The following is a 16,945-nucleotide window of genomic DNA, read 5'->3' as shown; positions in this document are numbered from 1 at the left end:
CTCTGAGGACAAGGACTCAGACCAATGAGTTCATGTGTCTCTAGCTCCTGGATCAGAGACTGACCCAGGAAGCTGCTCCATACTTATTAAACAAGTGATTGAATTAACCTGCTTGTTTTCCAGTCTCACTTACAATCCATCTTTTTCATTTCATTCTGAGGAGAAAATGCATTTCCAGTCTCCTGTCTTTGGGGGAAGTTTTCTGCAACTGGTGCCTTTTTATCCATTGGCAGGCATTTGATTTTGAAAAACTTTTGATGTATCCATTAAACTTTCGGACAAATACTACATTTGAGCTGCAGAATCTCTCTGGTCTTTGACTTTTGTTTTAGTTTCTGTTTTACCTGATTTTACTTGTGCTTCTTTATTAATCCGGGGCTAGACAATAGCTTTGTGTTTTCTACATGCCAAATTAAAATTATTTTTCAAGTCTCCACTAGAAATAAATTTACAAAAATAAAACTTTATAGAAATTGCTTACATAAGACTGTACTAGTGTTAGTCAAGTTACCTCAGCCCCTATTAGAGCATAAGCTTTCTCTTATCTAAAGAATCCTAGGAAAGAATGTGTATATTTACATCTTACTTCATTCTAGAAAAGGATTTGTGGTAGAGTATACTAACAATCAGAGAAAATTAGTAAATTGGGGTAAGGCAAAATTAAGGTTCTAAAAAGTGAAGTAAATATTTGCCACCAGTCATTACATTAAAATGTGAAAGAAGAGAAGTTTGCAAAAGGGAGTTTTTTTGGAATTGTAAAAGTGCCATATGAGTGTTTCAATTGCAGAAGAACAATGATGGAAATGAATTTATTTGTGCTCTTACAGATTAAGCCACGAGTCGAGTAGACTAGTTTTTTTAATTGCTTGAGAAATATTTGGATTTTCCATGGATTTTTAGGTATTTTTACTTATTTTATTTAGATCAATTGATAATATTTTTATTAGCCTTCTGAGAGTTAGCATTCTAAATATTCTGAATGTCACCGATTTGGTATTATTTTATTGTTCTGTACTAACATTTGTAATTCTGTTGTATGTCTCTACTGAGTGCTAGCTTTGGGCCTAATTTTTTGCTATTGCTCTATTTATGGATTGAGGTAACATAGAAAGCAAAAGAAAATTCAATGAACAAACCATAATGTCAGGAGTGTTTGCAATGCATTCAGTTCAACCATCATTTGTCAGATACTTGCTGAATGAGTCATGAACTCAAGTGTGTCTACAGACCAAGCAGATAAATTAGCAAAGCAAGCCAGGTGTATGGAAAATCAATTACCAGAAATATAATCAAGCTTTCTTTGTTTTTACTGAAATATAGTGTAAAGAGATAACATAATAAACACAGATATGCTAATGGTGATCATATTTTACTATATACAGGGGGAATGCAAATTGAAAATAGAGATAGATAACTACTAATTGTTTTCTTTCATGTTTCATTACTCTCTTGATTTGGGACTGGAAAGAAGGCACCTTAATGTCCATGAAAACATGAAGTGTCAGGTCTTATATTTCACATTGTGAGGTGCAGGGTAAAATTAAGCCTTGAATCCTCTAACTAATTTTGATTCTTAATTAAATTCAGCCTCATAACAGAAAGAAGCTCTTCATAAAGTGATAGTTCGTTTGAACGTGGATAGAATCCTTGCATAGTGTTTTTACATTTAGGATAAATAAATGTCATTACTTCACTTTTAGTATTATATTGCTCTACAGTTCAATAACTTCTATTTGGAGCTCCCAGTTCACACTATCAGTGCTAGCTGGGGAAGATGAACTGAACAAAGCTAGCTTATTTTCATAAAGTTTCAGTTTAAGAAAATATATTTGGAATTTGGGATTTAATTTCACACTTTTGGGAATGTTACTCTGGCTATGGCTGTCATTTCTTTTAATAAAGGCAAGTAGGTGAGATTTTTCTCTGATAAATGAAACTCTTAAATATTCATTTTTGGGGGGTTAATGAACAAAACAAATTACTCCATTTGATAATGTTCTTGATCAGAAATATTCAAAATATTTAGAAGGGTCATAATGTCAAGTTTTTTGTCCAACTTTTGCTGCTAAGTTGAGATAGGCATTTTTCCTTGGGTAACATGATATTATCATTTAAACAAATAATTCAACATCCATTTATGATTTTTAAAAAATCTCAGGAAACTAGGAAACTATTGAAGCAATACTAAACTTCTTGCCCCCACAGTCCCCTAATAACATTCACATGATGTGGTGGTGTTGGTGACATTATTACACACTAATGGTGCATCATCCGTCCCGCTGTCCATGACTCTTTCACATGCTGTAACTATGCTCTGTTGATGATGATCACAAATGCAAGTCATACTCAGAGAGTGCAGGAAAATGTGAGCAAGTCATTTCCTAGTCATGTTAAATTTACCACCCAGAATTTTATAGTGCAAAGGTAGAATAGCATATCAACTAACCATGTCTTCTCTTGCAGCCTTCAGGTCATATCCACCACACTCCTAGAATTCAACCTCTCTCAATTTGAGGATACCCCTGCAGTACAATCATAGCCAACAGCTGGAAGGAGAGTGCAGGATAATCGAGGGCTAAGTGACAAGAAGAGTCCCATTTACACAAAGAATGTCTGTCCCTAGACCCATGTGTTCCAAACTAGGAGGTAACACAGAGTTACCACATTGATCAGAGGGAAGAGAGGACACAGATGTAGTGTTGCCATTGTGGAGTGAAGGTCTCAGAAGCCCTTGAGGCCACAGGCACGGCCTTTCTTTGAGGGCCACCAACACCTTTAATCACGATGGTGTGATCACTCACCTAGAGCCAGACATCCTGGAATGTGAAGTCAAGTGGGCCTTAGAAAGCATCACTACGAACAAAGCTAGTGGAGGTGATGGAATTCCAGTTGAGCTATTTCAAATCCTCAAAGGTGATGCTGTGAAAGTGCTGCAATCGATATGCCAGAAAATTTGGAAAACTCAGCAGTGGCCACAGGATTGGAAAAGGTCAGTTTTCGTTCCAATCCCAAAGAAAGGCAATGCCAAAGAATGCTCAAACTACCGCACAATTGCACTCATCTCACATGCTACTAAAGTAATGCTCAAAATTCTCCAAGCCAGGCTTCAGCAATACGTGAACCGTGAACTTCCAGATGTTCAAGCTGGTTTTAGAAAAGGCAGAGGAACCAGAGATCAAATTGCCAATATCTGCTGGATCATCGAAAAAGCAAGAGAGTTCCAGAAAAACATCTATTTCTGCTTTATTGACTATGCCAAAGCCTTTGACTGTGTGGATCACAATAAACTGTGGAAAATTCTGAAAGAGATGGGAATACCAGACCATCTGACCTGTCTCTTGAGAAACCTGTATGCAGGTCAGGAAGCAACAGTTAGAACTGGACATGGGACAACAGACTGGTTCCAAATAGGAAAAGGAGTACGTCAAGGCTGTATATTGTCACCCTGCTTATTTAACTTATATGCAGTACATCATGAGAAACGCTGGGCTGGAAGAAACACAAGCTGGTATCAAGATTGCTGGGAGAAATATCAATAACCTCAGATATGCGGATGACACCACCCTTATGGCAGAAATTGAAGAAGAACTAAAGAGCCTCTTGATGAAGGTGAAGGAGGAAAGTGAAAAAGTTGGCTTAAAGCTCAATGTTCAGAAAACTAAGATCATGGCATCTGGTCCCATCACTCCATGGGAAATAGATGGGGAAACAGTGGAAACAGTGTCAGACTTTACTTTTTTGGGCTCCAGAATCACTGCTGATGGTGACTGCAGCCATGAAATTAAAAGCCGCTTACTCCTTGGAAGGAAGGTTATGGCCAACCTAGATAGCATGTTTAAAAGCAGAGACATTACTTTGCCAACAAAAGTCCGTCTAGTCAAGGCTATGGTTTTTCCAGTGGTCACGTATGGATGTGAGAGTTGGACGGTGAAGAAAGCTGAGCGCCGAAGAATTGATGCTTTTGAACTGTGGTGTTGGAGAAGACTCTTGAGAGTCCCTTGGACTGCAACGAGATCCAATCAATCCATCCTAAAAGAGATCAATCCTGGGTGTTCATTGGAAGGTCTGATGTTGAAGCTGAAACTCCAATATTTTGGCCACCTCATGTGAAGGGTTGACTCATTGGAAAAGACCCTAATGCTGGGTAGGATTGGGGGCGGGAGGAGAAGAGGACGACAGAGGATGAGATGGTTGGATGGCATCACCGACTCGATGAACATGGGTTTGGGTAGATTCCGGGAGTTGGTGATGGACAGAGAGGCCTGGCGTGCTGCAGTTCATGGGGTCGCAGAGAGTCGGACACAACTGAGCGACTGAACTGAACTGAACACCTTTGGAGGCTACAGAGGTAGGGGATCACCTTGTATGCCAGTAGGGGGACCACATGGTAATGGGTGCCTGCTGTCAACCCATTCACCCTCAGGTGCTATAGACTGGAAGCAGCATTGCCAAAGGGTTGGTGGTGGATCCTTGGTAGATTAGAGATACTTGTGTGATATGAGTGAGAGCCACTCCAAATCAGAGAATCAGCACCAATCTTGTGCACTTTCATGGTAGAAATACTATGCTGCCTGTCTATGGGAACACTCTCCTTACCAGGCTGCTCTCTGGAACTGGGACCTCAAGACCAGTCCACAGAACTGATTTCCAGAGCTGTTTGGGGCATCTTGTTGACCTCATGCAAAGGGGTAAGATAGTGACTCAAAAAGCAACTGGAAGGGACAAATGACAATCGGTGATTGGGCAAAGTGCATTTTGCCTGGGAAGCCCTGCTACATGGGCCAGTACCAGTGTGAGGGGAATTTAGAAAATTCCCAGTAAGGCAGTCCTAAGGCCCAGAGCCTCTTATATTTAAAACATTAAAAAAAAAATCCCCAAATGTAAATGGTTTGGTGTCAGGCAATTAAATTAATACGTAACTGTATTTCATAGCAGCATTGCTGACTTTATTCACATTCAAGATAAATCCTACTGAAATTGCACTCCTTTTCTAGTCTATTCAATGTTTCATCACAAAGTATGTTGGTTCAGAGTACAGGTCTTAAACTAGAAAGGTTAGATGGAAAACCCAGCTCTTCTACCAACTGGCTCTGTGACTTTGGATCAGTTAGTCAACATGTGTTCCAGCTTCCTCATCAGTACTAGTATCTATCTCATAAAGTTGTACTGAGTATTAAATGTGTGAATGCATGTAAATACCTAAAATCCTGACTGTTGCATGATATGCACTCTGTAACTATGTGCTATTATTGTCATATGCCAGAGATTCTCAATAGAGGTGAGTTTGCCCTTCAGGGACATTTCACAATGTTTTCAGATAGTTTTGCTTGTGTGTGTGTGTGTGTGTGTGTGTGTGTAGGCCTGCAGGGGTGCCACTGGAACCTAATGGGTAGAGGTCAGGGATGCTGCTAAACATTATAGGATGCACAGGACAGTCCCACAGTGAAGAATTATTTGGCCCCAGATGTCATCAATGCCAAGGTTAAGAAACCCTATTGTATACTATTGACAGTTCTTACAATGGTCTGTTTCATAATGGTGTCTTCAGTTGCATACTGTTAACATAGGTATACTTTCTTTGCAAAATAACAGTGAAATACACACTCTCTCATTTATCTTAAAATAGGCTACCCTCTTAATCTGTCTAGAGATAGTGGATACAAGAATTATTTACTGATCCTTCCTCTCTTACAAGTGCAAGAGAGCAAGTACAGTAACAATTGAAAACCAACAACTGGCTTCAGTGACTGAGAGAAAATAGAGAGTGATAAGGTGACAGGGTGTCAGAGAGCTGGCCTTGGATCCCTGAAGCACTCAAGTCTAGAAAGAAACCACTTACTTACTTTCTTTCCTTCCCCCACTCTCTTACATACAAGATGGCACAGGGTCAGTTATTGTTTGAATGGTGGGAGGTGGTGGAAGGAAAAGGTGAACTAATGGACAAAAACTCCATCAGTTAATATTTCAAATATGTTTACTCTGTTCCATGCAATTGCAAAAAAAAAAGTCATGAGAGTGAATCATAACAGCAACCAAAAACTTTTATGTGTTTCAAAAGGCTGGGCACATTTCTGGAAGTATTTTGATACTAAATGAAGTCTCCTTAGAGGGCAGAGGGTTCCCTATGTCCTCCATGCTCAAAGTGTGGTACACAGGCCAGCAGCATCACCCAGAGCTTGTTAGAAAGGTGAAACCTTGGCCTCACTCTGGACCTGCTAAGTCAGAATCTGGATTTTAACCAAATCTCTGGGTAATATATTGGGTTGGCAAAAATGTTCATTTGGGTTTGTTCGCGTTTTTCCCCAACATTGTATGAAAACACCGAATGAACTTTTGGGCCAACTCAATATATGGACATGAAAATTTGAGAAGTGCTGAAATGTTCTCTCTGTCCCCGGCACATATGGCATGCATTTCAGCTTTTAATTCAGTATTGGGCCTATTAATAGGCTAAAGGTGATAGGGTGAAGCATTTTTAATCAATGAGAAAGTGATTTCCCCTTCCATTAAGTAATTTACATACCATTGAGCTTATTTATAGATTCTCAAACGATCTGATTTTATAAGATATGATCTTTTCATTAAACTGATGTTATGGCTAATGATTTGTGTCATATTTGCAATTTAAAAGTTGTGAATGAAGAGTATCAATCCTCTGAAAAGGTAACAAAGTGTGTTCTGCCATCTTTGTATTATAACTTGCAGACAGGAGAACCACACTTGCAATCCAGCTATGTCATTATCTGTTTCTGATCTCTACAGTGTGTATTTATTTGCATACATCTAGATGTGATAACTAATCTCCTACAGACTTAGTTGACTGTCAGAGGCTGAAAATGAAAGAGAAGTTACAACCAAATTGAAGAAAAGGACACATTGCTTCAATTAGGCACACTTCTTTACTAAACAAATGGGACTTGTAGACCAGGAGACTGAAAATTGTGGATCCATCAAAAACCCCAGTGTGAGCAACAGAATGGGCACTGCCTTTACAGGTCTAGGGGCCATTTGAGCCATCACCAGATGCCTGCTTCTGATTTTCATTGTCTTCATTTTTAACCCTGTCCTAATCCCAGGAAAGGAGAAAAGAGTGGGTATCTCATTCTCTGGCAAGGGGGCTAAAGGATGGGGTGTGCAAATGATACAAAGCCCTATGAGCTGCATATTCATAATCGATGGCCAAATCTACCATCGCCATCACTTTCTCCCCTATAGCTCCTGGTAAGTTTCCCTTGTCTTTTACTCATGCTACCTTCTGAAACTACAGTAGATCCCAGAGAGCTTGCTATAGCTATAAAACCTGAGGCAGATAGAGAACTCTGCCTTTCTAGTCAGAAAACAAAGACATTCCTTTGCCCTTCCATATTGGGTGATTTCCAAAGTACTGTATTCTGTGTGCCTTGGAAATGGTTGAGTGTTTTGGGCTGCAAGCCACCAGGAGAAATAAATTTGAACTTTATCTCCTGCTGGTGAAAGATAATGAGCATTTTCTTATGAAATTTTGGCCCTCTCTCTTCCCAGTAGCTCATGCACATCTATTGTGCCAACTTTCATATACCATCATTATCATTATTAGACACAACAACATCTAAAATGCCATCAAAATAAATCTCATCTCAAATTGCCTTCCTGAAGTGAACTGAGGAGATTCTGACACCCGTAAATGCAGAAACGGACATTGCAATAGGCTGTGTGTTGTATCAGACCAAAAAATGAAATGAGGAACATATCAAGCTTGAAAGTTCATTGGAAGCTTCCAGATAATTCTGCCACTGTTTCAATTTAAGTAGTCTCTCATGAAACATTGGATCTCATTAGGCTTTCAGCACTCAAGCCCCAGGATGCATTGTATTTAATTAACTCTTCCTGGCATAAAAGTTCTCAGAAGCTCTAAGCTCTGGTAGCCAAATAAAATTCCCTCAAAGGTAATCTCAGAAACCTCTAGAGATATATATGTCTTAAATGTCATTTATCTTTCAATATGCAAACTCAGACTTTGAGGGAGTTGTGGATGAGGAGACAGAGCTGTCTGCAGACATCTGTCATAAAAGCAGTATGAAATCTGGTTAAGAGAGAAATTATATTTGTTGCTATTGAGTGGTTGCAAGCAAGATACATGCTCATCTTTAGATAGGATAGGGGTATGGCTAAAGCTTATTGAAACTTTTCTGAAATAACAGAAATCTGGGCTGAATATGCTCAAGTTTTGGCATGTCAACTATTCATAGGGTTTTAATTATCTATTTGCTGTGGGTTCTTTTCCTGGGCATGTTTGGTTTGTGAAAATTCATCATGCTATGTACTTGTTATCAGTACATTTTTCTTGATGTGTGTTTCATCAAAAAGTAACAATCAAAAAATCAAACATGTAGTTTGTGAAGGTAGTCCAGCTACCTGGTGTCATGGTGGCAAAGTCTTGGTAAGGGCCAGGGTAGGATAATGTCACTGGAAATGGAGAGAGGAGATATTTTAATGGCCTGATAAGGCCAAGAGCCAGAGTTGCTAGAGGAAAGTTTGAGAGGCTCGAGGTGAGATGGGGATGATAACTAATAGTGGAGAAAGAAATAGTGAATCAGGATGCTAGAACTCAAAGTCAGTTGAAACAGGAAGCCAACCCAGGAGTCGAGCATAACTGGATCACAGGACACTGCTAAGAGGATTTCAGCAGGAATGAACATAAATCTGAGCAGATGAGCAAGTATGGGTGGATTTCTTCTTTCTGATTCAAAAAGCGTCAGAGATCCTACCCAGGCTCTTGGATGGGACCCAATACTCATTTAGAAGGTGGAATTGTCAACTACCCAGAAAACATTAGTCTCCCAAATAGTATGTCCTCTGAAACTCCTTCTTGTTTATCTTGGCATCCTCTCAAGCACTTCCCCCTTCTTGTTACCATTTGATCCGCCATCCCAGTCAGGGATCAGATTTTGTGGTCATTTGTACTAAGCCAGATGGCTGAATTCATCTACCAACTTTTCCACTCAACAAACACTCATTGAGCACCTACAGTGTGCCAGGACCTGTTCCAGGTGTTGAGAAGACAATGATTGGAGCAGACAAAATCTCTTCCCCTTGACACTTATACCATGTTGATGATGACTAATATACCACAGTTAAAGAACTTATTTAATTTAGATTTATAAGCAAAGAAAAACTCTGCTGAGAATCATCAAAATACCACAATGGCTAAAATATCCACAAGTGTGTCCAATGGTTAACCTACACATGTATACACATAAAAAGGATACCATACAGAGGCATTTGCTGTTGTTGTTTAGTCACTAAGTCGTGTCCGACTCTGCAACCCCTGGACCATAGCCCACCAGGCTCTTCTGTACATGGGATTTCCCAGGCAAGAATATTGAAGTGGGTTGCCATTTCCTTCTCCATATACAGAGGCATATTCCTTGTTAACTGTCAGTCCAAGGAGAGTACATTTCATGAGGTTGAAAAGACCCACCTTTGAGAGTTAAAGTCCCTCTCTTTTACTGGATATGAATGGGCAAGTAATTTGCTTTCCCTCCCTCTCAAGGTCCCAATTTTCTCTTTTGTGGAAAGAGAATAATTTAAGTACCTATATTCTAAAGTTTTAATGAGGGTTAATATGTTGATCTTAGTTACTAACTCATAATAATTAGATAGATAATTATTTAATAAAAGGTAATGCATTCTGAATGCCCCAATACTTTCAAGTTTTCAACCCTTCTCAAGCAACTTCTTTATAAAGCCTTTACTCACGTAAACTTTCTCAAGTTTCTCAAGCTATCATCTCTATGTTGCGAGATGCCCAGGGTCTGTTGCAGCATTTTCAAGGATTGCTGGAGGTGGGGAGACTTACAATTCCTGGGCATTTTTCTTTCTGAATTCCTACTTTATCCAAATTTTTGATTCAGATTTCCTGGGCCATGACCTTGCTTCCTGCAACTTGTCCCTTGCACTGGTACCTCTGTTTCACCTTTGTTCCCTCCATGAATCACTAACATAAGGCTGTTGGGTACAGTAGACAGTGGTTGAAGATTTGGAGATGACCAAGAAAGCCCAGGGCATTGCTTAGAACAGGAGCACCCTCTTCATGAAGAATTCCTCTTGATCATCTTTCCTTCCCTAAAACTTGGCTTCATCCCTAACATCTCTTTATATCATTCTTGGTATGCGATACATCAGGAAATCCTGTTGGTTTTTACCTTCAAAATATATAAAGCATGGACCTTTTAAAAAACTGATGTTTTCCAAGTGCCCAAGTCAATATCTGGCATAAAACAGGTACTCAAAAATTATTTGTTGAGTAAACAAAGAAAATGTGCTTAGAACAATGCCTGGCATGAGGAAATATACAAATTTAAACTTCTTAAAATATGATTTTCTGTGATCTGTAATTTAGCCTTTCAAGTGGTTACTATCAGGAGTAAGTTTTCTCTGCAGAAAACTGACCATCTTAAACCTCACACTTCAAGTCAGTTAATTAGCACTTGGGTGTACCATTCTTGTCTTGGTTCTGCAGGACTGATCAACTTGAGTGTTTGTTAAAGACGGTTTCTCAGGTTTGCAGAGCTGCAGAGGAGAAATCGAGCTTTGGGGACCTTCCCCTTCCCCAATAAGAGGCAGCTCCCTTATAAGGATCAGCTTGAGACCAGATGAAAGCTTCTCGCTTTACCACAATTATCATATCTGTAGATTTAAATAGTATCCGGTTGACTGAGGAAAGGGACCATCTGAACTGTCAGGTGTTTGCAATTAAAAATAAAATTGCACAGCCAAGAAGCCATTATCACAAGTCCTGCACATGTTCTGGTTCTACCAAATACATCACAAGAGGTATCAAGAATATGAGAAATGTGCACATTTGCATTTTAGTTCAGTGAGACAGCTTTTCTTCTTGCTGCCTCAATGGAAATTTTTAGACATATATTAACATATCTCTGCTCTGCCTAAAATATTTTTTTATAATTCTCTATAAAATACATGAAACATGCTTCCTTGGTCTAACATTCCAAAAACCCCATATCTACCACAGGAGTGGAAAACATTGGACCTGAGACCGCAGTTATATTTTTGTTCCTCACATGCCTGAAGTGAATTTGGTATCAGCATTCTTCTTCAACTTTCATACACTGCCCTTTTGTGATCAATGTCCTCATCCCAATAATTCACCCCAAATAGTCTGTCTCTCTTACTCTGTCTGATTTTATCTCTTGGTACTTTCCCTGCCTCTTTCTCTGCCAGCTATGCTAGACTCTTTGTTTTTTCAACACTAGGAACCCTCCAGCCTCAGGCCCTTTGCACTGGCTGTTATCTCTTTCTATAACATTCTCTACATGTGTAACTTCATAGGTAACTCTGTCACTTTAAGTTTGTGCTCATATCTTACCTTTTTAATGAGGCATAGCATAACCACCAGTTTAAAGCTGTGACTCCCTTGTGGTAGGCGAATAAAAGCTCCCCAAAGATGTTCACATCCTAATCCCCAGAACCTGTGAATATGTTACCTGACATGGCAAAGGGGACTTAGCAGTGTGATTAAGTTAAAGATCTTGAGATGAGAACATTATCCTGGATTATTTGGGTGGGAGACAGGAGAGTCAGAGTCAGAGAAGATGTGACACAGAAACAGAAGTAATAAAGGAGAGAGATTTGAAGATGATACCCTGCTAGGTTCAAAGATGGGAAAAGAGATCATGAGTCAAGGAACTGCAGGTGTCCCCAAGAGGCTGGAAAAGGCAAGGTAATGAATCTCCCTTAGAGCTTCCAGAAGAAATGCAGTCCTGCTAATACCTTCATTCAGAAAGAACTACTGGCCTCTAAGCCATAAGATAACAAATGTATGTTGTTTTAAACCATTATTTGTGGTAATTTGTTACAGCAATAAGTACATGCCCCTAGTCTCCTTTATTTTTCTTTTTTTCATATCACACATCAACCTCTATTATACTGGACAATGTGTTTTATCTTGTCTATTGTTTATTATTCTCTCTCCCGCCTTACCCTCTGCCTCTATGCTGTAAACCCCACAAGGGCAAATATCTTCATCTATTTTGGTCACTGCTATAAATGTACACTTAGATTCTGATTTTGCTGAATTAATTGGTTAGTTAATCCTCAATCTATTTTTACCCTCTGAAATTACTTCCTACCATTTAAAATAAATCGTCCAATTTGGCCCCTGATCCTGTCTTTCCTCCCTCCCTCTCAAACACACACACGGACACAGACACACACCCTTGGTACACACCCCCTCTGGATTTAGAATTCTCTCCCTGTATCAGACTGGGTCCAGTCTCAAGTTATAGCTTTCCATGAAGTCCTCCCTTGACTCAACAGTTCACACTGAACTCCACATTTTCTGTACTGCTAAAGCATCTCATGTTATCCCCTGTTTTTGCACTTATGTGTTCTTACTTTTTCTATCAGCCAGTTTTCCCTCAGGAAGCAGAAAATGCACAGTAATTAGAACATGGGGAGTTTAACATAAAGAATTGTTAACTAGTAAAAAGAGACTAACTGCTGAGGGGTAAAGGATAATTCTAAAGAATACAAGGAAGGCAGATAGAGGAGGCAGCCACTGTCTCTAGGACTGAGGCAGAGTACCTAAGTGACACACTGGAAAAGTTCCCTAGACCCCCACAGAGGCTGAGAGATTCAGACCTCAGTGGGAGGGTGTTGGCATGGCACACTGGATAGTGGAGAACTTCACTGAGGCTGAAGTTCAGACAGGCTGGCAAACAGGAAATCGCTGGCTGGATGACAGCTAAACTCACTAGGAATCTACATAATGGGGTGCTGATGAGACTCATAGGCGATTGCCCAGGGGGTGCTACAAAAACACTCTGAGAAGTGGCCTTCTAAGTTACTAGCGGAATCTGCTGGGAAGCTGCCCGTGAGAATGCCACTGAAACTGGCTAGAAAGCCACACGTGGCAGTGCTCGGAAACTCACTGAAGACCAAGCACCTCTGGGTGTTCGCCTGCCACTGACCACTGTGTGCTGCAGAAGCAAGCAAGAAACAAAAAGCACATTAGGAAGAGGCATCCCTTCACCCTGCCACAAGTGTCTAGCACCTTCTATGAACAAATCCTAACAATGTACCATCTGGCAAAGGAGAAATGTTTATAAGGTCAAGCTCCAGTATCACATAGCAGAGAAAAGAAGGGTGGATTTTGAGTTGAGGTGCAACACATTAACAATTGGTACATCTTTGCATTTATAATTTTTCTTGAATGTTAGCAATATCGTAAGCCCCTTGAGGGCAAGGGCAATGTCATACTTCCCCCCCCCTTGCCTGCTCCCTGCCACAGTTTATATGGCATTTAACACAGTGCTGACCACCTGTACCCAGAACTTGGTTGAATGTAAATAAGATTTTCCCAAGCCCTTATTTGCTCACTAGCCTAGGAAGACAATGATATCATCACTTCCCTTTATGCTACCCTATTCTGAGATCTAATGACAGAGCAGTTCAACCCAGAGTGAATAGCAGCTGCCACCAAGCTAGCAATTTCCAACTGTAAACCAGGCTGTGATTTCCTCCTCAGTGATGATGCCATCTTGGATGTCATTTTCAAAAATGCTGAAGTCAAGCTGGGGTGAATTGTGATTTTGTTTATTAAACTCTCACTTGTTGGGGAACAGCCCTGTCAGATGCTGGTTTTCCCAGAGTCAGTTCTTACTTAGGCCTCAAGCCAACCCATCAAGGAGGTATGTTTCAATGTGTCCCACCTTCTTCTCTTCTCATAAGGACTTGGACGGTTCACAGAACAATCTGTTCAAAATCAGATGACTCAAACTGCACAAACATTCTTTGTGTACAAAAGGGAGCACAGTCTAACAGTTATATTTATTTTAATGCATTTCTTGACCTCCAAAGACCTTCAAAAGTCTTATTTTGTGTGAATCCAAGAATCTCTATTAAGTAGGCCATTCCAAAAATAAGATTGCCCAGCCCTAATTTTAACATTAGTCCAAGTCTTGTCCATGATAACATATGATAGGGTTTGTTCCTTACCCTGAATATAATGATTTGCACCAAATATCATTAGCACAACACCAGTACTTGTGGCCCATACTATTTCTTCGGAGGCAAACAGGGCTTGGTCTTGAATTAGAAAAATTTGTATGAGCTCAGTGCATATGTTACTTATGTGACCTTGGCTATGTTACTTCATCTCTTTAAATTTCGGAGTCCTCTTTGGTAAATCAGGGCTAGCTGACAGAAATGGGGCAAGTTATCCTCTTTAGACTGGGTCAGTTTTCTCCATAGGAGCAAATGATACTCACTCCATAGAGTGTTATGTGAATAATGCTTTTTAAACATTATTCATCAGCCCTTGGCTAATGAATGGTCAATAAATGCCAACTATGATTATATCACAAACCAAACGATGTCAACCTTTCTAGTCCAAGCCCCCATCACCTATTCCCAGAACGACTGCCATGGCCTCCCAACTGGTGTTCCTGCTTGCACTCTTGCCTACAGTCTATTCACTACACAGCAACCTGAAGAATTTTCTAAACATAAATCAAGTCTTGTCCACTCCCTTACTCAAAGCCGTAAGTTGGCTTCCCATCACACTTTGAACAAAGTCCAAAGTCCTCACTAAGACCTTCAGGGCTCCATGTGATTTGGCCTTGACCTACTTCTCCGATCTCCTCTCTTAATTATTTCCTTTATCCTTTTCTCCCATCTAGTCCTGATTTTCTTGTGGTTCCTCAGCCATGCAAGTATGTTTTGGCCCAGGGACTTTTTATATGCTGATCTCCTTCATTGGAATGCTCCTCATCCTACATATTCACATTTCCCATGACTTATTTCTACAGTTTATTCAGGATTCCCCTCAAATGTCTTCTCCTAAAAAAGGCCTTCCTTGGCCACTGTAGGCAAAATGGCTCCTACCTTCCATCCATTAGTCTCTAACCCCCTTACCTGATTTTACACACAAGACTTATGGATACCTAACATTATGTTATTTGTTTATAGCCTCTTGTTCTATTAAAATGTGAGTTTCGTGAAGGCAGGGACTTTGTTCACTATAGTTCAGTACTTGGCATAATTTAGCTGTACAATAGATATTTGTTGACACAATGAGCATTATTGTTATTATTACCCATGATATTGAGTTTTGTGGGATTTTGGATCTTTTGTGAGGCCCTCTTTGGAATGTTTAGTGCCTCTAATTGTGGCCAACTCATCCCCTTCTTGGTAATTCATGTAAATCTTAGCTGAGATTCCCAGAACTGAGATACATGGCTTGACTCCAAGTCTTTGGGGGAAAGAGAGAAGAGAAAAAAAGCAGGGAAAGAGAACCTGATAGGTGATATGGGAATATCTCAAAGAAAAATCTTAACTCAATTTATTATTTTGTCTAGAGCCATCCCTGGACACTTTCTCAAACCAGAATTTTATATGTGAGTAAAACTCCTTTCCTCTGCCTCTCTTTCCTAAATTTACTTATCTTCTACCTGAACAACATAAATGTAATGTCAATTGTTGAAGAGAAGCCAATTCCAACATTTTTCAAGTTATCTGAAAACAAAATGGAAGAATTTGGTTTTTGTTTTTGCTTTAGCAATGAAAATCATGCCCTAGATTATCATCAAACAAAATAAACTTAAATATCAAGTCATAGTGAAAGCATATATCTTGATTCTGAAAGTTCATTCCTAGGAATACTATGGTTGAACTATTGCTGATGTTCAACTCACTTTGAGCTAGTAAAATAGAAGTTTCATATGATTCACTCTAATATTTGTGGCAGTAATTAAAATTTAGAGATTATAAAATTCAAAGATAAAGCTATAACTCTCTTTATTTCTAACTAGGAAAATTAGCTTGTATTCATAAGGATAGATAAAGTTGTTGTTCTTTAGTCGCTCAGTGTGTCCAGCTCTTTGCGACCCCATGGACTGCAGCACGCCAGGCCTCCCTGTCCTTCACCATCTCCCAGAGCTTGCTCGATCTCATATCCATTGAGTCGGTGATGCCATCCAACCATCTCATCCTCTGTGGTCCCCTTCTCCTCCTGCCTTCAATCTTTCCCAGCATCACCTAGATAAGGTTATGCTGTAGCAAAAAACATCCTCCCCAAATCTCAATGGCTTAATAAAATAAAAATATATTTCTTGCTCATGCTACATGTTCCAATACAGGTTGGCAGGGGGCTTTGCTTCACCCAGTCACTCAGGTATTCAGGTTGATAGAAGTACCACCTTCTTGGGACTTCCCTGGGGGTCCAGTGGCTAAGACTCCACACTCCCAATGCAGGGGGCATCAGGGAACTAGATTTCACATGCCACAGCTAAAAATTCGAATGCAGCAACTAAGAGTTAGCACTTTGCAACTAAAGATCACATGTGCCCCAACTAAGAACCTACACAGACAAATAAATGCAAAGAGTCGGACACGACTGAGCGACTGAACTGGACTGAACTGATATATATATATATATATATATATAAAAAACACACACACACACACATATATATATATACCATGTTCTTACAGTTGTACCACCTGGAATGCATGGACATTTTGGTGGATGTCATAAAAGCAAAGATGAGGGAATTGAGCATGGGCATTTTCAGTGCCTCAGTCCACCCAATTTCTGTTCCTTTTTTTATTGGCTAGAGGTGGTCCTATGGCTCTTACAGGCTCACTTGCCACCTCCATCCTATCTCTAGCTTAGGCCATCCCCTAGATAACCTTTCTCCCCACTTTTTTGAATTCTTCTCAATTCATACCACAGTGACACCCTGTAAGGCCTGGATGGCTCTTCTCAGATGGCTCTCGTGACAGTGTAACATTTACGGATCTCCTTTCATACTCCTTGGCTGGAAAGAAAGGGAGACTAAAGTTTTCTGGCAGTGGGAAGAGGAGCAAGGGAACAAAGGTGTATGTAGCCATGTTTGCTCTCTCTGCTTAGACACAATGTACCATCATTTCAATCCTTCTGGGT

The sequence above is a fragment of the Giraffa tippelskirchi genome, chromosome X, assembly GCF_054371585.1.
Source record: "Giraffa tippelskirchi isolate mGirTip1 chromosome X, T2T-mGirTip1v1.2.pri, whole genome shotgun sequence".
NCBI classification, from domain to species: Eukaryota; Metazoa; Chordata; class Mammalia; order Artiodactyla; family Giraffidae; genus Giraffa; species Giraffa tippelskirchi.
This window is presented reverse-complemented; position numbering follows the sequence as displayed.